Consider the following 23,129-nt stretch of genomic DNA (forward strand, 5'->3'; position numbering starts at 1 on the left):
GAGGGGTTCTATGTATAGGTTGAAAAGAAGGGGGGAGAGCGGACAGCCCTGTCTAGTGCCTCTTTTGATGTAGATTTTTTCTGACAGGCTGTCATTTACAAGGATCTTAGCTGAAGGGGAACTATAGATGTTTCTAATGGCCTCCAAGAAATTTGCCCCTAGTTTGAATTTCTCTAGGACAGCATGTAGGAAAGCCCAATTAACTCTGTCAAAGGCTTTCGCCGCGTCTAGTGTTACGATTGAAAGAGGTATCTTTTGTTGGACTGAAATGTCTATTGCCCCAATAAGTTGATGAGTGAGCTCTTGTAACTGTCTACCTTTTATGAAACCTTTCTGATCTTCATGGATTAAGTTCACTGCACATTTGCTCAACCTTTTTGTGAGGATCTGAATATAAATCTTGTAATCACAGTTCAAAAGTGATATGGGTCTGTAAGATTCACATTTACAAGAATTTTTGTCTGGTTTTAAAATTAGAGTTATTGTTGCTTCATCCCATGAGCCTGGTTGTTTCATTTTATTCACAAAGATCTCGTTAAATAAAAGTGTTAAATGAGGAAGTAAGGATTCCTGGAGAGCAGTATAGAATTCATTTGGGATGGAGTCTGGGCCTGCCGCTTTTGCTTTTTTAAGGTCTTTTAGAGCTTGGGTAATTTCCTCTTCTGAGATTTCTTCATTTAGCTCTGCGATCTGGGCTGGAGTCGTACTCGGGAGAGTTACATTTTCTAAATATCGGTCGATCTGAGATTTGGTAGGAAAGCTATCTTCTAAGTAGAGGCCCCCAAAGAATTGTCTAAATTCCTCCTTAATGATTATTTCATCTAGGGTTTTTTTAGGGGGATTCCCTACTAAAAGTTCTTTGATTTTATTTCTAGAGTGATCTGATTTTATTTTCCAGGCGAGTAGCTTACCACATCCTTCGCCATATTCATAGTGAGCAAGCTTACTCGTCTCCCACTTTTCTTTTGCCCTCGCCTCCAGGGAATCTCTTAGGAATGCTTCTTTCTCCTTCCTCTCCTGATTAAGGGATTTAATTATTGGATCAGGGTTGGTCCTGTGGAGCTGTATGTCAATCGCTCTTATTTCTCCTTCTAATTTATTTATTAATTGTCTCGCCGTTTTATTCTTATAAGTGGCAAAGCTCTTAATATTTCCCCTCATCACCGCCTTGTAAGTGTCCCATACTACCCGGCTGCTCATTCCATCACTATTCTGGTTGAAGAACTGAGTAGTTTCTAGCTTCAAGTGATTTATAAAGGATTGATCTAAAAAAAGGGATCTATCAACCGTCCATCTCTTGTGAGTGGGTAGCTGTTCTAACTTCAAGTCTAATCTAACAGCAGAGTGGTCTGATAGGTGTGCCGGTAAGTGTTCCACTTTTTCTACTTTTACGGCTAGGGTGCTATCGAGGAGGAAGAAATCAATCCTAGAAGAGTGACCCAATCTTTTATTTTGGAAGGTGAACCTTGCTAGTTGGTCCCCTTTAAGACTCCAGATGTCCCTGAGCGCTAGATCTTTCATTGCTATTTTCAACCATTCTCTCATTTTCGGGAGAGGGATGCCTTTTTTAACTGGGGTTCTATCCAGTTTCGGATCAATGATGATATTAAAGTCCCCCCCCCCAGATTATAGGTGATGTAAAATCGAGTAACTGTGAGTATAGACTCTGGAGGGGTTCTGGATCATCTAAATTGGGGCCATAGTATCCCACTATAGTGAATGGTTTTTGATGTATGATTGCCTCTGCTATTGCCCATCTTCCCTTACTATCTACCCTCGAAGAAATTATTCTCCTGTTCAAAGACTTTTTAAAAATAATTGACACACCTTTTATGTTACATGTCTGGTTTGTACAAATTGAGGTGTCTATCCACCTTAGATTTTTAGTGAAAGCTTCCCATTCCTGCTTCAACAGATGGGTTTCCTGTAAAATTAATATTTCACATGCCGAGTTTTTAAGATATTCGAATATGATTTTTCTAAGTTTTTGTGTTCTTAGGCCATTAACATTCCAAGATAGAATGCTAGTCTTTACATAATTGGCCATTTTTTTTTTTCGGCCTTGGTTTTCGTTACAAAGTGGCTGTGGGACTGGTTTCCTGCGGTCTTTGTAAACTCTGCAACTTGAGGACTAATTTTATATGGTTTTTTCCCTACTTTGCACCCCACCCTAGTGAAGTTTTTTTTCGTGTTTTGTTTTTTGTGTTTTTTATGTTTCTTCACATTTGCCCACCCATGGGGGACCTCCCTTTTTCCTTTAGTGGGCCTCATACAGGCCCTGTTCATACTCCTTGGCTCCGGACCTTAAATTCATTAGTGCTGTAGGATTCTGCTGCTTCTATTTTTTTATGGGTCTTTCATCTTCTCCATTAGCGAAATGACTTCTCTGGGTTCTCTTATGTTAAACATTTTATTTCGCCACATAATTCTCAGACTGGCTGGAAAGCGCATCTGTGCATTGGCCCCCAGAGCTTTTAGTTGGGGTATCAGCTGGCCCAGCTCCCATTGTCTGTCCTGCGTGGCCTTCGAAATATCTGAGCGTATTTTGTAAGTCCAGTCACTGCTTCTGAGATTGCCTTTTTTCAGAGCCTCCGAGAGTAATCTCTCTTTAAGAGTGTAGGATTTGAAGTTTACTAATATTTTCCTTTGGTTCTTTTTTAACTTATTTCTTCCAAATGGGTCTCGGTGTACTCTTTGAATGTCTTCAGCTAAGTTTTCAGATTTAGCCCAAGGGAAACTTTCTTCCAGCAAAGAAAGGACAAATTTTTTTATGTCCTCATTTTCCACCCCTTCTGGAATGTTCAGGAGTCTTAGATTGTTGCGTCTAGAGTGATTTTCCAGCGACTCAATCTTTTCTCTTAATGCGCCTTCATTAAGTTTTAAGGCATCAATATCTTTCTGATGTGTTTTGGTCTCTTTGTTGAGGAGTTCCATTTCCCTTTCTACTGCTGTGACCCTCCCTGTGAGGGCAGTTAGTTTGGTGTCTAGAGCTTCACAGGTGTCTTGAATCTTTGACTGGTTTTTTTCCGAGACGTCAAATCTGTTTTTGATCTCAGTCAGTAGTAGAGCTAGAACTTTGTCTGAATTGGATTTGCCCATTTTCTCGGGGGTACAATCCTCTTCTTCATCTTCAACCTCCATTCTCGTATTTGATGTCTGACTAACTTCTCTTTCTTTCTCACTGGTTGCTCCCCCCCCTCTGTTCATTTCTTCATGTGCGAGTCCTGCGTCAACATCTGGCGCTACATCCCCATTTAGGGCCGTTTCTCGATATGGGGGCATCAGGAGAGATTGTGGGGCGAGGGGAGACACAGGAATATCAGGGGTTGTTTTTGGGACCCTGGGCTCAGTTGATGTCGGCGGAGCCGGCTGAGCCGGCCCCCGAGAAGTTATACTAGAACATGACGAAGAAGGCATCGTAAGATCGAGTAGTGGACTTGACCCCTGAGATGTTACGCTGAGAGGTGACGTGGAAGGCATCACAGCGCCGGAGAGTGGAGAGGTCTCTGCCAGTAAGTTCATCTTTCCTGGCCCTTCGACCTTTTGTAACTTGAAAAAAGTTCTGAGTGAAGGAGTTATTCGAGAGCTTTAGTCAGTAGATGTAGAGGGCACCTTAGGTCTATTTCCTTCTTTAGGTAAAGATTTGAGTGTTTTTTTCTCAGGACCACTTAGTTTTTTAGTTTTTTTCTTTGTATTCAGGGGGGTAATGCCCGAATCCGTGGTGTTCAGAGGATTTTTTGCAAAAAACTGTTTGCTTCTAAGGCAATAGCTTATCCCTTTAGGTCCTTTGTTTCCACTGCCCTTTTCTGAGTTTACAAACTGACTGTTTATTTCCCCTGGGGTCTCACTATTTAGTTTATAGCTCTGGTGGTCTGCTACAGAGTCAATCCGCCCTTCTACCACCCCACGTGTGTTGTCTGTTCGATGCATGCAGGCTCGAGGGTTCTGAGTTCTCTTTTCCACCTCTATTATGGAGCTGGGTAGAGGGGCTGGATTGAGAGATCGCCGAGAGAGAGGGAATGCTAACGCTGACGCTGATGCTGCTGAAACCGCGGCTCTGCCCTGCCCAACCCGGAAGGAAAATCTCCCCGTTGCTAGGCGATAGCTTCGCCGAGCATAGAGCGCTGCGGTCCAAGCGCTAACGGCAGACTTCATTGCATATGCTGAGGCAGGGGAAGACGGGGACTTGCCAACAATAGTAGAGAGCAGTACCGTGGCGTTATCGCGCATTTCCGTGTCTAAGACACTCTAAGACGACGAGGTGAGTGAGTTCTGTACTTCTCGCTGGATTTTTTTTGTTTTTTTTGTTTCTTGTTCTCACACACCCGTTCTCTCACCTCGGCTCACCCAACTCCTGCGATCTTCACCCGATCTTCATCCGACTAACTGATGTTGGGAATGGTGACTCCCGCTTTTCATGCTCTCCCGTACACTCTGCCCCCAGGGATCTCCAACGCTGGCTGGAGACGTTTTCCACCGGTGATTCGAAAAAATGCTCCTCTGATTTTCGCCCAGCCGCCTTACGAAGCCTTACGGAGCACACATCGGCACGATCTTTTCAGTTATCAGCTAAGCAGTTAAGCAGTTATCAGGCAGAAATCCTGTGTCGTTTCAAATCAAGTCACGCCATTAGGACCGGAGCTTCAGGAGCGTCCGACCGGGCTCCTTAGCCGGCCGCCATCTTCAGAGAGACCATCTTAAAAATCGCAGAACTCCCATATAATGAGAGTGGAAGGGAGGCCCATATTGTTGTTTCATTGCCTAGACTCCTAAGTAGCGGGTTAATATTGTGAGCCCATGAAATCTTTGGACAAGGCGACATGAAGATGTCCAGATATTTAAAACCTCCAGTCGCGTGTGATAGCTGCTTCGCCCAGGTGCCTCGCCCACGGTCCCCACATACAGGAAAAAGCACAGATTTTGCAGGGTTAGTGAAGACCCGTAGTTCCCCCAAACACTCGGAGGATTTGCAGGAGACGTAGACCCAAGAACCACGGGTCAGTCAAAAAGAAAAGGACATCATCTGCATATAGCGCGATGTGATCCGATCTCAAATGAGACCATTTAAATCCACGCAGTACCGGGTCACCCCGAACGCATGCCACCAAGGGTTCCACCGCTAGGGCAAATAGCATTGGGGACAGGGGGCAACCCTGCCTCGTACCGCTATAGATAGGGAAGGGATCTGAGCGATGTCCCGCTATGCGAACTGAGGCCGTTAGATTAGTGTAGAGTAAATGGACATATGCTATAAACTATGGGCCGAAATTTACCACTTCGAGCAATTGGAAGAGGTAGACCCAACTGAGTGAATCAAATGCTTTGTCGATGTCAGCTAATAATATAGCCGCTGGGCGCCCCAGCTCTGGGTCCATTGCCATGGCATTATGCACCCTTCGGATGTTAGGACGGGTGGCCCGGTGAGGCATAAAGCCAGATTGGGAGTGGCTGTTCTTTTGAGTTCAGATAATTGATGCCATAGCCAAATTTTGGAGACACTCATTTACCAAAAGCAGAGATCAAGAGACAAACCCTTACATAATGGACAGCAGATCTTCTAGAAAAGGCAGCAATTGCAGAAGTCCCACATCCTCAAAGACATCAGGGCATGTATTCCATCCTATTTCTTCCTATTTCTGGTCCGCAAAAATAATGGAAGATATTGACCATTTGTGGACATGACATTTTTGAGTCATTTTGTACAGTACATAACATTCAAGATGACCACAGTACAAGCAGTAATCCTGTTGATTTCCGAAGCAGATTGTCTGGTGACACTGGATCTTTAGATCACATGCTTTTACATTCCCATTAATATGAGAAGTCAGTCCTAGTTTTAATTTGTGGTAAAAGGTCAACATTTTTATTTTCAGAGTCCTGCCATTCAGTCTTGCTTCTGCATCAAGAGCGTTTACAAAGGTATTAGCGGGATAGTTGCTTTATTGCATTTAGAATGCATTCATATTTATCCCTATCTGGATGACCAGCTAATATCTGCCTCTTAATTTTTTAGGTCATAGACCGTCATCAAGAGGGTTTCCAACTGTGTGCAGGGCATTGGATTTATCATCAATCTGCAGAAGTTAGAGCTCAAGCCGGAACAAGAGAAACTGTTTATTGGTGCATTTTTTCAGCACAAGACTGGGACGAGCTTCTCTAACAGAGTCACTACAAGACAATCTTTTAGATCTTCTGTCCTTACGTCAAGCAGTGGTGAGATTCTGATTGAAAGTCCAAGTCTGATGGCAACAACAACTTAAGTAGTCCAATGGACATGGAGCCATATGAAGCTGTTTCTTCATCATGTGTTAGATCATTGGTATTGATTCATGGCTCACAGAAGATATCTCAAAACCGAAATTGGTGATTGGTGTCAGAGAATCTGCAGAAGGGAATGCCAGTGGTATCTCTTATGCCCCTGATGCCAGGTAGTGTGGGTGGGGAGGCACCATTAAAGGGATAAAAGTTTAAAGAATCTGTTCCCAATCAGAAGCCCTTCATTTATAGAACTGGGGGGAGTTGTCAGTGTTTTTGAAAGTCCTCCAAGAATTGGCTGTCCAAGTGGAAGAAAAACCAGTGGTGGTCCTCACAAACAATGGGGTGACCCAGAGCCCTTTCAGTCATCAGGGAAGAGAAAAAGTGTGATCCTTGGCAAATGTGGCAAATTCCCGGTGCTCCTGGGCAGAATTTTTTTTGATGTCCATAAAAGCATTGTACATTCTTTGGCAGTAGAACTTTCAGGCAGACAATCCTATCAGGAGCATCCTATCTTCTGTGACTTTTCAATTGGGGATGGAGGCATTTCAACAGATCATAGACTCTTACAGCCAACCTTGGCTGGATCTGTTTGCGCCTTAATCCAGTGCCATCCTTTTCTAATTTTGCTTAGAGACTTGGTACAGTAAAAAATGGTGATAGATGCCCAATACGCTGCCTAAATAGTCTCCTTTATGGGTCGCTCCCATTCCCCTTTTCCTCAGTAAACTTCAGAAGATTGAGGATAAGAAGGTGATATACATCCTGATTACCCCAGTCTGGCCATGGAGACCATGATTTTCTATGCTGCAGCACCAATTTCCTCCCGCTTATCCACATGTATCGCAGCAGAACGTGGAATTACTTGACCTCACAGGATGAAAGTTGAAAGGGTCGGATCACAGCAGTAAGACTTTTCAAGAGAAGGAGCCATTTGCATACAGGAATTAAAATATTCTAGCCTTGCTTCTTACACAAAGCCTTGGGAAACTTTTACGTGCTGGTAGCTGGGTCTGGTGGCTAAGTGGGCTAATGTATCTACTTAAGGGGCATGTGTTCGACCTCATGGTCACAGATTCAAAACCCGGTGCGTCCACTCAGCCTTTCATCCTTCTGAGGTCGATAAAATGAGTGCCATTGAGTTGGATAACAATAAACCTCTGTTATTCAGCGCGAAGATACCCTTGAGTGAACATGCTCTTTATAAATACATCTGTTATGGTGTAAGAATAAAAAAAAATGAGTTCCTACTTTCTATAGTCCTCTCCAAATACTACATTTCCTAAAGGATGGTTTCCAGGAAGATCTGACTCCTGGCACGTTAACAGCTCAGTGGGCAGCCATAACATGTTTTAGATAAGCTAAAAACCTTTTCCCAGTAGTAAAAGATTACTAAAACGTTTCAGGTAAAAAAAAAAAGGTATTATCCAACTCTCTACCTCCTTGGGGCCTCCCGAATATGCTAAAGGGTTTACAAGAGCCACCTTTTGAGCATTTGGTATGAGCCATTTTGCAATGGTTAATGACAAAGGTATTCTTGTTAGTGGCACTTACCTCATCAAGGAAACTAGGGGCCTTATTTCGACTTCGGCAGTCTGAACGCCGGACCGCCGATGCTGTGTGCACTGCAAGACTGCTGTGCTGGCGGTCTTAAGACCACCATATTCTGATTTGACCACAGGGCCGGTCGTGTGCCGACCACGGTCCTGAGCTTTTGGCATGTTCCGGCTCATTGAGTGAGCCTTAAGCCAATGCAGCAGCCCAGCGCCTGCACTGTCGTGTGTGCACTGCTGGCATGCACAATGCCGTGCATGCCACACAGTGCACGCACAACAGTGCAGACGTAGGGGGCCCATAGTCACATTACAAAATGGGCAACGATGCCTGGGGGCCCTATTTGGGGCTCCCTCCTTCCCTTTCCGTCAGATTTTTCATGGCAGTTTGACCTCCATGAAAAGGCTTGCGGAAGGGAAAGTCGTGATATTGTCGGCAGTGCCGGGCTCAGCACTGCCTCCATTCCTTCCTACTCCTAACACCGCCAGCACCATTGGATCCAGGATTCTGGCAGTGACGGCGGTGTTGTAGCGGGCTGGTTGCGGTCCAACCACCACACTCACAATATGGCGGTTCGTGGAGGTCGGACTTCAACCATGGGTTTGGCAGTCTCGAGACCGCCAAACTCATAATGAGGCCCTAGGTGAAATAGGATTTTTACTTTTCACCATCCTCTACATAAGGTTTTTCCTAGATAGAGTGGTTCTCCACCCAAATCATAATTTTAAAATAGAGGTTTAATCTCAGCTTCATGTATCTCAGAAAGTTATTCTACTGGTCTGTGAAGCAGAGTCAAAATCTTCTGATATGCCCTTGACAATAAATGCAAGGAGGGCTCTTATTTATCTGGTTGGAACAAAATCATTCAGGAATTGAGATTCCCTCTGTGTTTAAACTGTTGAGCTAATAAGAACAAGAAACCAGCCATGTCAGCAATACGTAGATGGGCTCGACAAGCAATTTCCCAAGCAGACGAGAACGTGGGAAAAACTGTGTCTGGAAATATCTAGGGTCGATCCACCGGGGTGAGTTTACCTTCATGGGGGAAACAAATGGGGTTCCCCTAGATGAAAGCTGCAGGGCTGCAACTTGGTTTAAATATACTTTGTTGAACATTATTGTTTGGTTACTTCCCGCAATGAAAATATTTCTTTTGGTTCTGGAGTTTTGGAAAACTGTGATAACGTAAATAATACGTTTTCATCTTCATTTAATTAAATTTCAACCTATCAATGTAAATTTTTGTCAGATTATTTTTTGGTGCTTGCAGAAAATTTAAGCTTTAGCATATTTTCAAGTGGTTAGAATGAGGCAAGGAGGACGATCAAAGGCGCAATGAACCTATTCCCTACCAGTAATCCTCATTACCCTGCGCTCTAGTCTTCCCCGTCACAGTCCTATATTACCTCCCTCTCACAGTTCATTTTATTTGATACCTAATTGGCTCTTTCTCTATCCCTTCAGCTCATTCACACCTCTCCCAGCACCCTCTGACTGACTCTCCCCATTATCCACACAAGCTCTACAGAACTCCTCCCTCTCACCGAGCCATAAGCCAGTGGTGCCCAAAGTACAGCCAGTGCGCATGCGGCCCTAATGACCTTTACATGCCCCCTGAGCAACAGCAGCTCTGGCAGCTGTTCACTCGACTCCACAATAACGTTTAAAAAATATTGAATACACAGGCAAGTCTCTGAAGGTTAATTGAAGGTAAACAAAGGAAGTAACTAGGTTGTCCTACACCACTTAACTTTAGGAAAACCTTCATCTTGCAGCAAAAGTGTTAAAATATGCTATGGTCTTTTCAAAATTAAAAAAGTGTATTTCATTAACGTGCAAAACCATTTCACCTTAGTACATCAGATTATATTGGTGCATTGAGAAGTATTTTTTTTAAGTGATAGGTTTCAAACATGAATTTAGAAACATTCATTCTTCCCCACAAACTGAAATCATTGCCTATAGAGAACTAAGAGGCAAGTCAGTTGTTATGTGAACCCTTAGGTGGCCTGGGTTCCTAATATTCATGAACAACATTATAGTTTATTAAATCAAACACAGAAGGATTTGTACAGTGCACATCCTGAAGTCATGTATTTTCGAGTTCCTCTTTTATGTGATAATGAAAAAAAGGAGGGAAAGTGAAATATAACAATTGCCTAGGATCACACAATTTGGTAAAGTGGGGAAGCAGGGATTAATCGCAAGTTTTCTGGTTTCAAGTTGTGCAATTCAGCTACTAGATGTACATGCTTTGCATCCCCTATAACCTCCTTGCCGCCACCCCACCCCCAAGACCGGATTCAGTAGAAGACAACATGGTTTCCAGCAAATAGAGAGAATAAACCTGACAAAAACTAGTAAAAATGCATAGATAGCAGAATGAACAATGACGTGTAACATATCGGTCATACAAGCAGTAATCAGTGAGCAATAGAAACATCACTCAGCAGTGTGTGTGCTCTCTTGTGGGCTGGTCAGGGTCAGTGAGTGCCCCCTCCCCCCCCTCCTTCAAAACGTGCTGCTCTCATTATCAGCCGACCTTTCTGACGAAAAATCAACTCTTCATTGATTTTTCATTTACCCTCAGGTGAAGGTTATGAGCTGGAGGGAGTGTTGTGGTGATCAATGAGGATGAGAGAGCGGAATTGGGGGAATGTATTCTTGACAAACTGAGAACAATTCCTTCCCCGAGCCAGCTAACCTTCCTTCTAAAAGACCATTGGAACTCCTCTGCACCATCCTAGGCACGTTCAGATTGCTCAAGCCACCTACAGATCATCGGAGCTAGGTGTGCAAAATGTGGTTCTGTGTAATTAAGTGAAATCCAGCAAAAATTATGCGAAATGCAAAATCACCACATAGCACTATATTTTAGGACAAAATGCATTCTTGCAGCCATTTTGGATGGGAGGATGCATTTCGCACTAAAAACATAGCACAAAAAAACACAAGTACTACACTAAATTCTGCTTGTGTTCTGATCATTCGGGTTGTTCAGGTGCTACAATTTTGTAATGAATACAGCATAATTACACCACATGATGTAATGGAATAATTTTGTGAATTTTACGTAACAAGCATAGAGCAAAATCTACAAAATTACACATGAGTATGCTGATGTAACAGAAATGTTGCCTGGGCCTAATCGCAGCCACCTTGAGACCGTTCAAGCGACTGTCAGATTATTCTAGCCACATTGAAGTCATTCCACCCTCCCTTCACTGCCTAATTCAAACCTTCACAACCAACTCTAAACAATTTCAGCAATTTTCACTCCACATCAAAATCAGTCTTGTCTTCTATAGACCATTCATGCCATCTATAAAATGATGTAGTAACTATCAGACTTTTACAGCTGAATATAACCATGATGAGGGAGACAGTGGGGGAGGTTATGGTCTGTCACACATCCACTCAAAATAATAAACGTAAGCAAAAAGTGTGATTCTGAGGATCTCCTTTTTAGGATGCACAGGCACTCACCCGCCAAGGTGGCGTACTTCATCATGTTGGGTGGGATGTGCAATATCCAAATAACTCCATAAAAGGAGCTCTTTTCGAAGATCTTTTTCCATATTAAAGGACCCCGCAAATGTTGGGTCTTAAGATCTTTTTAGAAAGAAAGTGTTTGAGGGTTTAAAATTACCTGAGGTTAGATTAGAGAGACTTCATTATTTCTATTTTTACTAGTCATGGTAAAGTTAAAAAACAAGAGAGGGGACTTGTGGGATATAATAATCCATGAATTCCTGAGTTAAAGGGTGATTGACATGTTTCTGCCATATTGCTCATCCGGGTCATCTGCATCCGTAGGGCTTACTGAGGAAATGCCCTAATCTAAATTGGGTCCTCTAAGCAAATGCAAGAGTTTTAATAGTAGGGCAAAACACATACAAACAAATAAATTACTTGGACAAGTACGGTCAACTAAATCTTGTACTCTGGAGTATCTTCGGACCCTAACCCAGGTGTTTAAGGGGCCCATGGGGATCAAGGCTTTGGATACTATCTTTACATCCACTTACAAACTATTCTAACTGCCTCCATACCACTTGAGCCCCCATCAAATCAATACAGCTAAATTCCCATAATTCTAATAGCATTCAAAACATTATAGCCACAGTCAACACATTCTAGCAACCAGCATTCCACCTAACCACCTCCAAACCATACTAAGTACAAGCCATTTCAGCCAAACATTATTCCAGCAACCTTTAAACCAAACCAGTCACTGCCAAAATACTCTAGCCACATGCAAACAATTATAGCCATCTTGAAATTGTCCCAGCCATCTACAAATCATTACCACCACAATATTCCAGCCAATTTGTTGTCATTTCAGAAGACCACAAACTAGTCTAGGCACATTGAAACCATTCCACCGTAGTGTAAACCAAAACAGCCTCATTCAGATAATTTAAGTCAATTTGAAACCATTCCACCCATTTTCAATCCGCTGCAATTTCAAACTAGCGTACCTACAAGCCATTCTTATCACTTTAAACTAATTGCAGCAAACTACACACCACCCAAGCCTCATTCAGATCATCCCAGATATCTTTAAACAAATCCAGCAACAAATTATTCCAGCCACTTTCAGACCTTTCCAGCCGCTTCCAAACCATTCCAATAAATTTCAGACTATTTCAGTCACTGTCAAACTGTTCTAGCAACAAACCGTTCCGGGCACCTACCTGCAAACCATTCCAGCCAGTTGTAGTCCGAAATATCAAACAGAAAAATATTTAACTACCACAATATTGATATCAAAACATTGGCAGCCATATTATCGATTTTCTATACCAATAATTTAAATGCCAAAAATATCTACTAAATAAAGGTGGTATTTTGAAAATTATAATTGACTTAACAAAATATCTACTGCAAAAATGTAGCGTACCAAAACATCAATAAATCAATTATAATATATATTTTCAAGTAATACAAATTAAAAATAAGTATAATATTTAAAAGTACATTTTTCTAAGCCAAAACAAAAAGGCACACTGAGCAAAGCAACAAGGTCTACCCACAGCAACTCCAATAGGCATACAAACCAATGAATAGATTCTATCTTTTGCAAATAAGACATCCATATCAACCAATCACAACTCTTCCTTGGGGCGTGTTTTCTCTTTCCGACCTCTCAAGAGACTCTTGCGAGTGTCTCGGGGGATCTTAAAAAAATTATTGCTTTCTATATTGGATTAAACAATGTGTATTTAATTTTTCTTACTTAATCAACACCTCTAATTTCTTCCTTTGTTCAGGATAACAAGAACAAACTGTTAATAACTTAATTCAAAATGACGATCTCGAAGGTGCCTCATGAGAGCTGACCAGGAAGGACAGCCCCCACGGAGTCCATGCAGGGATTGTGAGTTTGACTCCTGCAAGCGTCTTGTGAGAGTTATCTGTTTCTAAAAATTAAAATAAATATAACAAACATATCTTAATGACTGCCTTAATATAGATTACCATTAAACAATAACTGAACACTAAAAGAACCCTATCCAATATGGTAAAATTCACTTTATAACTGGTCATTCTGGCGAGTGCCCCACAAGCGGAAACTTAGCCTCTTGCAAGAGTAATGAAACACCTTAAAAATTGTTTGGCTTAGTGAAAGCTAATACTATAGATAATTGCAAAAGCTGATCTTTCTCTTTCTGAATTATAATTACAACTTTAATGTAAAACAAATGCAATGGCTTTGAAAAGTGTGGTATTAGAATATTAATAAACTTGAAAACAGTACTTCATGTAAACAAAGTAAAGGCTGAGCGCAACTAGTGTGAGTTGCAGGTGTATGTTACAAATAGGTTGTGGGTTAAATCATAGCCCTGTTGCATTATGCAGTTCTTTAATTTAATTTAATTTGATGTTGCATATTAGAGCATGAAATTGGCTGTTTGTGTGAATTTGTATAAGATCCTGTTGATTTGTCACAAGTCATGAGAGAACAAGTAATCACTCCAAAATGGCGCCTGTGCTATTCCCCATGTAACAGCTTCTTGTCGTCCTTTCTATATGTCAATTGATTGCACTGTTATGTAAATCACAAATCTTGCTGCCTCATAAACTTTCTGTCCTGTGACCAAAGGGAAAGTGTTACCCGAAACGATTTGGGCATCTTGGCTGCTGCTAAATAAACCACCTGCAACATCCACACAGACTCTTGTTTTTTGGTGTTCTAAGTGACTGGAACACATTGTTTCGTACTTTATAGTTTAGCTTTTTGATCTCAGCTATCACTTGTTCACTAAAAATGTCAATCATGTCTCTGAGTGCTATCTGATTAAAAGTCGACTTTAATTTGAACAGTGTAATCTTTGTGCCCGATTTCCGTGCCTCCATAGCTAGTTTCTTGATGTTGACCCCCTCTGGATTGGGAGTATTTTTGGCTATTAGCACTGTTGTTATCTTCCTGTAGTTTTCTTAAGGTCTCCAACAGAGGTATATCTAAAGCAGTCAAGTTTCCTGGAAGGAAGTCAATCTGTCCCTGGCTCTCTGTTCCTAATCTTGTACTTTGTTGTTGTAGGGCATGGAATTTCTTCAATTTTAATTTCCATACGAAGCGATAGACATCCATTCTGGTGTTGGCATAATTGAAATTTGACTCAGGACAGTAGGAAAGGCCTAATACAAGTAGTTTTTCTGCATTGTTTAGATTGATGTTAACCAGATTGATTACTGTTTTTATGGTTTATTCACCATCCAATATTTGCGGTTCCATCTCCCTCTTCCGCGTTTCTTGTTGATGGTTGGATTTTCTTCCCGCTTTTCGCCTCTGCCTGCGTTTGCGATTGTGCCTTTTTCCTAGATTGCTCCTTTGTATCCTCGGGCAGAGAGTGTGCTGCCGGTCCTGACACAAAAAATCTAACTCTTCGGCTAGGGATAGCTTGGATTGTGCCGCACCAGAATTTGTTTGCCGGGTGTCTGGTTCTGCTTCGCTCTCTAATGCCGAACTTAAGTCTGAATTAGAGGTATTGCTGTAGCCCTCTCTGCATGATGGGGCAGTCGGTGCCGGGTCATTTCTCATTTAGGATTTTGACATTTTTAAGGCGTCTTTTTTTTTTTTAAATGTAAAGATACATCCGGTCTCATAGTCCACTTTATATATAACTTTGATTGGTTTCATTGGTTTGAGATTTATTACTCTAATTCTAAGCCAATAAACACTGAGGAAAGTGTATATATTTGGGACGTCAAATTTACTATGCTACCTCCAACCCAACTTAAATTGGAGAAAGTGCACTTATTTAGGGAATCTGATATACTAGTCCAACCCCAGTTTACGCAAGCATTTAAGGAAAGTATATATATTTGGAGAAGGGTGTGTGAGAGTTGCTATACTAACTTCAACCAAACATAACATTGGGAAAGTGCATGTATCTGACAGGCCATATTTATTATTCTAACTCAGGCACAACATCAATTGGGAAAAGTATATAGAATTAGGGGATAAAGTGGGTAGATATAATATTCTAACCCAAAAGTCCCGCAAATATTGAGGAAAGTGCATATGTTTTGGGAGTGGGGCAGGTAAGGGGTCAGATGTATTAATCTAACTCCATTACTACTAACAGTCAGGAAAATCCATTTATTTCTGAGAGAGCAGAATTACTATTCCAACTCCACCCCACCATAAAATTGGTGAAAGTGCAAATTATTGGGGGGGAGCTCACACTTACTATTCAAACTCAAGCCCAACATAAATGGGGAAAATTGAATATGCGGGGGGCTGCACCAGTATAGATTCTATTCTAACACCAGTCCCACAAATATTGGAAATGTTCATATATCTTGGCGGTCAAGGGTTTCAAATGTACTATTCTAACTCCACTCTCACAAATATTGAGAGAATGCATATATTTTGGAGGATTAGATTTAGGGCCTTGTTCCGAGTTTGGCGGTATTCCCGTTGGCCCGCCACCGCCTCGCTGCTAGGAGGACCGACAAGCCCATCGTGCTGCGCATGGTGGATTCTGAGCTGAATCCCAGGCGAGCAGGCGATAATGTTGCGGTCTCATGGGGGCGGCTTTGTTAGGCTCATAGGAGACCCTTAACAGCAGACTGCTGCTGTGACAGCACCTGCAGCGCGTTCCTGTACAGTGTGGCATGTGTGTCACATCGTGCAAGAAGGGGGGTGCAATTCCATTTTCTTTTTTTACTTAGTAAGGGGAGGGGGACTTGTGTGTGCCCCGCTCTCAAGCCTTTTTAGCCCCAGAAACTCCATCCCCTGCACCTGATATCATACTGTCCTGGGGACCCCATCCCAGCTTGCTTGGTCCTTGCCTGCACCCCTGCCCATGACTGTTGAGGGGGACAGCTGCACTCCGGAGTGAGCCTCCTGCTTACAGGCAGAAGGCACTTTGAATGCTGCTCCTGCCTGCTGCTCCTAGTGCAGGTAGGAGCAAAGAAGATGCCTGCTTAACAGCCTTAAGCTGCCGGAGACTTGAGGCATCCCCTACGAACCCTCAAGATCTGGGTGCACCAGGTGGGACCAGTGATCCAGCAAAATAAAGGCTGCAAAAACGGCCCTGTAACAAAAACGGCCCCCATCCGTGCGGCGCACCGGGGGATTGCCCGGTGCCCGCTACAGCCAGTCCGGCCCTGGAGGTAGATACGGGTCACTCTGGTTTGGAGGCAAAGCACATTGCCTCATTAGGATTCCGTGTGCTCGTTCTGTTGAAAGCCACGGACTCAATTGAGCCACAATGCAGAAACATGTTGACGGTAACAGTGGTGATGGGGTACTGATTCCCCTTATCTACACAATTGATTTTAATCACCAAGTGTCATGTCTAGCGAATAAACTGTTTTAGGATGCCACATTGGCTTTTAACACACTTATATCACAGATCCAATCTTAATTAGAAGTGCCTCCCTGACTCCAGGTGTAGGCCCGCTCTCTATCAAACTGAAGTTTTGGAATGCGAGGATTGTCCTTTGATGAAGCATGACACCTGATGGTGTGTGAGGACAATCTGTTATATTTTTTTGTATGCCCAACACTTGTACTGAGTAGCGTTGGGAGGGATACATCACATATCTCTATAAATTGCAAAATTCTTGGGGAGCTTAATTTGTGTACATATGTTGTGTTGGGAGGCCAGCTCACCCTTAAGACCCCAGAGCCTCTAGTTCCCTACCCGGAGTACCTCCTGGGGGAGTGGGTTTATATCTTTGTCCTTCCACACAGCTCCTCAGTTGCCAGGCAGTTAGCATGTGGAGTTCCTCTCTTCCAGACAGCTTTCTTCTGCAGGTCCACCTCCGGTGCTCCCTTCTACAAAATGCCGGACCCTTCCCTCATTGAATTTCCAGGAGGAGCGTCTAGTAGGACCCAGTTCTGTGGCTCCCTTTCACAGCTACCAGTACATCCAGCCAGCTGGGCCAATGAACTCCACATTAAGGCTGTGGTAAATAGAATGTCCAAGGAGCCAGGTATATAAAATAGGTTCGATTTATTTAAGCTTAGTTACAAGGTAAGTTCATTAGTTTTTCCACACAGAAACAATGTCTTTTACCTTCAAATATCCCCTTCACCTACGAACCCCATATTGAACTACTACAAACACATCTTTACCCACAAGCCGTCCACTTCCAACTACAAACCATCTAGTTCAGTATAAATCACTCCATAACCTATAAACCACTCCAACCGTGCACAAACGGTCTGCTTTTTAGGTCTCACGCCTAGCAATGCAGTGCGTAGCACTGCTCGCGCAGGCGAGAGTCCTTTTGTGGAGGGTTCCAAAACGGACCCTGGAATCGCACACGCTCGTGCGTGTGCGATTCCTTTTGGTCCACGGTATTGGCGTTTGCGGTCGTCTTTTTCAGAAAGACAGCACGCAATAGGCTAAAGGCAGTCGCGTTGCTCTGCCCATGGCCTATTGGTGTCTGTTACCCGCACGCTGACCTCTGTTTTCAATTATCGTGCCCAGACACAGGTGCGATAATTGAAAACAGATCGTTCGCTGGGGCGCGCGCGCACCACTCGTTGCAGTATTGAAGCGATATCATCTACTTCATAGACCCGCACCCTGCAGTAGCGTTTGAGAAGAAATAATCTTCTCTGTAGCTGCGATAGCACAATGTTATTATCTTAAACTCACTCCTACAGCAAAACTAAGGGGGTGCCACCTATTAATTGCGAGTAATTCAACAATTAGTTGCGTTAGCTCTGTGAGAGCAACCGAATCTCTTTGATGAGGAGCAAATGGGCATGTTTTACTGCACCGTGCGCTCTCCGAGAGTGCTTACACTACGGTTAAAAGGCTTTATTTCACTAAGCTGGTTTTTGACAGATCGACTTGAACATGATATATATCACATCCCCAAGGGAAACATGCGAGTACGCTTCAATGTGTGGTTTAGCAAAATGGTTGTGACAAATAAGAGGTATTTACGAGCACTTCATCAAATCTGGCGGCGCACCTCCTTCGTGATAAATGCCCAGGGCCGAGGGCACGGTCTATTGAAGAACAGCGATCACCGAACCGTTTTATTATCTGTTTCTAGGGACGCAAATGTATTTCTGTAAAGCGTAATCTGTTTCATTCAATTTCAAATCGGCAAAGATGCTTAATTGCAGAAGTTATATGTCATGTGGGATGAATTTCATTTTTTTCAATGCGTGAGCCTACCCTTCGATTGACTCCACTGAGGTTAAAATGAGCAAAGTGATGCTAAAACGCATCTTTTTGGTTTTTTTTACCATAATACTACTTCTGCACCGCTACGGCAAATATCTTTTTAATTGAGGTTTACATTAGCTTTCGGCCTCCTGTCGACCTCGGACATGTGCTTATCAGTGAGTGAAGTAACCACTGATCGCAATAGCTCCAGATCCAAGGAATGAGGCACAGAGACAGTCTCGCAGACGCATGTAACCCCACACACCGGGACAAACACACTGGTTGGTAATCATCCACTCCTGGATAGATGCTGCTATCCAGGCACTTCCAGGCACACCGTCGCACCCAGAGACACCCACACTCCAGAAACATGCATATTCAATCAGACATTTCCAGACACATGCTTAGGTTCACACACTCTTTAATAGACTCTCAAAGGTATACAATCCCAGCCATACTCAAAGGAACTTACCCCTAGACATGCACTCTCACAGACACACAATCCTAGACATACACTTGCACACTAAAACATTCCTAGACATGCAGTCTCACAGACACACAGTCCTAGACATACACTCTCAGACACACAATCCTAGACATGCACTCTCACAGACACATACTCCTAGACATGCACTCTCACAAACATACAATCCTAGACATGCACTCTCACAGACACATACTCCTAGACATGCACTCTCACAGACACACAATCCTAGACATGCACTTGCACAGTTAAACATTCCTAGACATGCACTCTCACAGACACATAGTCCTAGACATACACTCTCACAGACACACAATCCTAGTTATGCACTCTCACAGATATATACTCCTAGGCATGCACTCTCACAGACACACAATCCTAGACATGCACTCGCACAGTAAAACATTCCGAGACATGCACTCTCACATACACACAGTCCTAGACATGCACTCACATAGAAACACATTCCTAGACATACACTCTCACAGACACATACTCCTAGACACACACTGAAAGATGCACTCTCACCATCACACACTCCTAGACACAATTTGAAAGACATACACCTGGAGGCACACTCACTAGGCACACATTTACAGACACACTGAGAAGCTCTCACATATGCACACACTCGCACCAGCACACACTTGAAGACATGCTCCTAAAGATTAATTTTCAAAGCCAAACGCTCCCAAACACAGTCTGCAAGATACCACTCACAACACCACACTGGCACACTTTGAAAGAGGCACTCCCACAGGCATACACTCCCAGACTCAGACATCTGAGAACAAACATTGACAAAGCCAGTAGGTTTCACCTATGCGAAATCTATTGGCTTTGCCAATTTTTTTTTACATGTTGCACAGCAGCACAAGCTGCTGTACAACATGGTTTACAGTTTTTAAAAAAACAAGCATTTGCAAGCAATAGGTCTCGCAGTTGTGAGAGTTTGAGCTATTGGCATTGTAAATGACAATGCCTTTTATTTATGTTTTAAAAACCAACACGTAAATAAAAGACATTGCCATTTACAATGGCAATAGCTCAAACTCTCACAACTGCGAGACCTATTGCATTGCAAATGCTTGTTTAATAAGCCACCCTATTGTCATACGAGCTATTACAGTCACGTGAACAACGGCCCAGCCTATGGCAAACAATCCCCTTCACCCACAAACAATTTTGCTCACAGACAAAACGTTCCATTCAACCGCAAATAATAAAAGTCCATAAGTGCACACATTGACATTTGACAAGAAACCATGCACTCATACCCCCACCCTTAAAATCCGTTTTCCCTAAATCTCCCCTTCCCATGAAACCTTTCTCTCCCCTTAAGCATTCCTATTACCATAAACCTTACTGTCGCTCTAAAATGTCTTGTTACCCAATTCTTCATATTGATTCAAAGGGCTTGTAGCAGCGTTTAACCCTTCGTATTCCCGTAAAGCTGAATTTCCCAACAAAACTTCAGGTTCCCCTCATGTATTTGTATTCTTGTCAGTGTTTCTGCTTTAGTTAATCTTCCTGAATAATCTTAAACCACTAGATTCCCCAAAACCTCTGGCTCTTCAAAGCCTTCCAGTTCCCTGTAAATCTTCATATTCCGCTTAACCTCCCCATTATGGCTATTCTTTTAGTCATAGTGTTTAATATAATACTTCATAATCCCAGAGGGTGTTCGTGGATGAGCGGTACATTTCAAATTAAGATGCGGAATTATTTCAGCGGACTGAGGAAAGAGACAGGTGCTTTGTCCCTAAATGGGGACAGAGCCCCATGATATGGTACAATTCAGGTAAAGACGCTGAATGACTCCAGGGGTTGGCGACAATGCATGTGAGCAAAAACACATAGCATAGTATGTCTCAAAGTAGATAAAAATGACATGTACATTAGTCCGAAATAAAATCAAGTTTTACAGTAGTTCTAAATCAAAACAGTAGTTGCGTATCCTACAGACACTCCAACAGGCTGCGGTCATAGGCGGTATTCAGTACTATGGTAGTATGAAGGTGAGACTGCAGACCAGGCACCTCCGAAAGGGTCAGTGGGGCCATTATTCCCTAGTCCTCCCACTGTTTCAGGAACCCCATCCTGGAACATTTATTTATGGATCTTTAAGCATTAATGGCCTACTTGTGAATGATGAGGCATCTAACTTGGCTAAAAAGACATTAGATGCTGCCATATCTGCCATGGTTTCTCTTTCCATGCATGACATTGACGAAAACTTTGAAACGGAGGGGGCCCCACTTTAGTTTATCAATCCTGGACACACAGAAACGTCTGACAGACCTGCTGCAGACACAGGGGGGAACGCGGAAAAGCAGAGTTAAACTAACTAATTATGTATAATATTAAAATTGAGTGAAAAAATACAAGATGCAAGTGGAAAGAGCTACAAGGTTTCAAAAGTGCAATCGGGCTTTACAAAACGCAGAAGGGTTCCAGACAAATGCTGATCACATGAGATATTCCCCTTGAAATCTCTTTTTCCTTCAAATCTGTCTGCTCCCTCCCAAAACACCATATTTTCCTCAAAATGTCACATTCCCCTAAACTTTCCTATGCCACTATTAGTTTCGTCAATCTTTTCTAGTTCGACTTTCATCTTCCTATCGTCGTGAACCTTCCCATTACATATAAACTTGTGATTTCATTGATAACACGCTTGTAGCAAGAGTTTACTTCAAAATGGAGTGCATTTCTTATGCCTCGGTCTAGACAGCGTAAAAAATCCATATCATAGGAGAAAAAATAAACATCAGAAGTAAACTACGAGTACTTCTTGAAATTCCAAGATCTAGGAAATTCAAAACTTTAGGTCAAGCCTTCTCTTGTCAAACGCCAAGATTAAGGAATTGCTTCTCATTGGCCCCAGGCTTAACACTAGTCTACTTTACATCCTAAATCAACTTGAAAAATCATCTGTTCAAAATCTAGCTCATATACTAACTTTTCTGCCTCGCACAAATTATTTACCAGTTTGTGTTCATTACTTTATTTCTTGTTCTCTGTGATATAAACATATTTAATAATTACATTCCCCTAACGCTCCATCTTTGATCCTCAATAGTGCCCAAATCCCTCCTATTTCAGTCAGTCTCCCCATATACCATAAAACGTGTCATTCCTATATGTGCCTCTTAAATTTCTCTGCCTTTGCAGTAAACTGCCTTTCCCGTATTTCCTTCAGCAGCAAAGCTTTCCTTGTAAATGTGCCGGCCTTCCCTTTCCCGCCCCCCGGGCGAGTCACTGACAGAAGAACTCCGTCCCAAACTTCCACTGCGGGCTGCATGCAGCCCAGGTTCCTTTGGAAAGACGTGGACCCCGGATCCCTGCAGCGACGCTCTCAGACGTCCGCCGTTCTCTTGGCGTTATGTATTGCATGGCGTGGTTGTGTTTAGCGCTCATACCCATGACGAGGCGCCGAATAGGTATATGACGGGAGCTCGTACTGCCGCGCTGTGAACCCAGACTGCTCCTACAAAGGATGTGTAGGGTCTTTCCAGACTGTCGTACTCACCCGCTCGTGGTCTGGAGTCCCTGTGCGTGCTCTGGGAGCTGTCCTGCGTCGAGGCGCTTGTCACTCAACACTAGCGCTCAGGAGTCGATTTGTTATAATTCATCATCACACCTTGAACACTTCGCCGAGATGCTCATTAGGGTCCGCCGTCCAGATATAGCTCCCACCTGCGCCGCCTAGCCCCAGTCAGCTCTGGCACGGCCGTCTCTCGCAGGCGTGCTGAAGGGACCAGTAACAGCGTCTGGAGCTCTGCGGAGGCAGCGGGAGCGGTGTCCACGCGCTCTCCTACGCCCCCACCGCCCCCGCCTCTTTTTCGCTCCCTCCTTTCCTCCTGTTCCTTTCGATCCATTGACCGCTCACTCCCTATACCTACAATCTGTGGCCCCTCCATTATCCTGATAAGAGTCATTATTTTTAATCAATGGAGTTCTGTCTATATGTGCTTGTGTGTAGCGCTACAGATCATACGGGTGGCGTCACAGGGCACGCCAGTTACTGCGCCAGCCCCGAATCAGTGTAGTCTGCTGGCCCGGCGTTCACATCTCAGCAAAAGCGTGAGTTGGACTAACATTCATTTGTGGTGTGCGTGCATACTATTGTGTGGTGGTCGAGGGGCTTCGGAGTGGTGGCCGAAGGTACCATCTGTCAGCAAGACAGCTTG

At 43.2% G+C, this 23,129-nt stretch overlaps 1 protein-coding gene across 1 annotated transcript in view; it reads right to left on the reverse strand.

The window, feature by feature from the left end:
* The window catches only part of SSTR3 (somatostatin receptor 3), a 386,046-nt gene extending 363,437 nt beyond the window's left edge, over nt 1-22,609 (reverse strand). Inside the window, exon 1 of the mRNA XM_085601352.1 lies at nt 22,469-22,609. The gene's annotated coding sequence lies outside the window, so the exon portion shown is untranslated. The remainder of the gene's footprint in view (nt 1-22,468) is intronic.
* Nucleotides 22,610-23,129: the final 520 nt, after the last annotated feature.

Source organism: Triturus cristatus, chromosome 4_2 (assembly GCF_964204655.1).
Source record: "Triturus cristatus chromosome 4_2, aTriCri1.1, whole genome shotgun sequence".
In the NCBI taxonomy this organism is placed as follows: Eukaryota; Metazoa; Chordata; class Amphibia; order Caudata; family Salamandridae; genus Triturus; species Triturus cristatus.